This window comes from Hippopotamus amphibius, chromosome 4 (assembly GCF_030028045.1).
Source record: "Hippopotamus amphibius kiboko isolate mHipAmp2 chromosome 4, mHipAmp2.hap2, whole genome shotgun sequence".
NCBI classification, from domain to species: Eukaryota; Metazoa; Chordata; class Mammalia; order Artiodactyla; family Hippopotamidae; genus Hippopotamus; species Hippopotamus amphibius.
In genome coordinates, this window is record NC_080189.1 from 136,942,907 (window position 1) to 136,944,513 (window position 1,607).

The 1,607-nt window shown below is 49.0% G+C and overlaps 1 pseudogene; it reads left to right on the forward strand.

The window, feature by feature from the left end:
• The first annotated feature begins 928 nt into the window (after positions 1-928).
• LOC130852685 (malignant T-cell-amplified sequence 1-like) lies at positions 929-1,400 on the forward strand (annotated as a pseudogene).
• The last annotated feature ends 207 nt before the right edge of the window (positions 1,401-1,607 follow it).

Sequence of the window (1,607 nt, forward strand, 5' to 3'; positions counted from 1 at the left end):
ACATGAGAGAGGCCCTCAAACTTGGTAAAGGAATTCAGGGGGATGCCCCTGAACTTTGAACCCAGACTCTTCTAACCCCTATTAGCCTGCAGAAATGGCCGGCCATCCCTATGAAGATCAGGCGCCACCCCTCCATTCTCTTCTTGCAACCAGAATGATGGTTCCACTTCTTCTTCATTCTCAACTTCCAAGCTTTCTGCTACCAGCCCTGGAGAGAAACTGGTAACCCCAAACAGCCCTTCTAAAATGCCGCAGTGTCCACGTGAGCAGCCAGAAAGTAGTTGGAGGAGCAGATGGAGTCAGATTTCCCTGGAGCCATCAAGTGCGGCCAGCTGCCTCACTTCCAGGTAACAAAACTGACTGCCACTGTCTCTTTGAGCTTCCAGGTGTAGGGCATCTGCCAGACCCTTGCTAAGTCTATTTTTCCCATTCCCAACCCTTCCCTATCATCACCCCCTTCACACTGAATCACATGCAAGAAATTTGAGGGGAGAGAAAACGTGTCTGATCTCATCCAGTTGAAAACCTGCTATGAAGGGTATTAAGAACCAATAGAACAGGCTTCCCTGGTGGCGCAGTGTTTAAGAATCTGCCTGCCAATGCAGAGGGCCCAGGTTCAAGCCCTGCTCCAGGAAGATCCCACATGCCTCGGAGCAACTAAGCCCCTGCACCACAACTATTGAGCCTGTGCTCTAGAGCCCACGAGCCACAACTACTGAGCCCATGTGCCGCAACTACTGAAGCCCATGTGCCTAGAGCCCATGCTCCGCAACAAGAGAAGCCACCACATTGAGAAGCCACCACATTGAGAAGCCCACGCACTGCAATGAAGATTAGCCTCCACTCTCCACAACTAGAGAAAGCCCATGTGCAGCAACGAAGACCCAATGGAGCCAATAAACAAGTTTACTTAATTAATTAATTAATTAAAAAAATAGAAGAACCAATAGCGCAATTCCCAGGCATGGACCCAAGGCTTAATCAAAGCATCACTAAGAAGGACCCAGTTAAAATAGTGGGAGGCCATGAACATGTGGAAATCCTTACAGTGAATGGAGAGTTACTCTACTTAGAAAAAGAGAAGGGCCTTTTTATCCAACCCTTGGGTTACTCCACAAATAGAGATAAAAAGGCCCTTCTTGCCTCAGCAGCAGGTGGATGAAGGAGCCGTCAAGTCTGTGCTCAGAGGAGTCGACATCACGTGTCCAGGGTTCGTTTCTTTGGAGCTGAGCTTCACCCTGCTGCAGGGGTAGGGTGGCCGCAGTCGTGGCCGAAGGAAAGTAGCTTGCTCTGCGTGTAAGATGCCTGCAGATGACACTGAGAAAGTCAACAAGGGAATTGGCAAAGAAACCATCCATTATTTAAATGATGGGCTGTGACATGTGAAAACACAGAAATAAGCCTCAGAAGGAATGCACTTGGGCTCGATATGGATGTAGTGCAGTGTGTGTGTGTGTGTGTGTGTGTGTGTGTGTTTGTGTGTGAGTGTGAATGTGTGTGTGAGAGTGTGAGTGTGTGTGACTGTGTGAGTGTGTGTGACAGTGTGTGTGTGAGTGTGAGTGTGTGTGTGAGTGAGTGTGAGTGTGTGTGTGAGTGTGTGTGAGTGT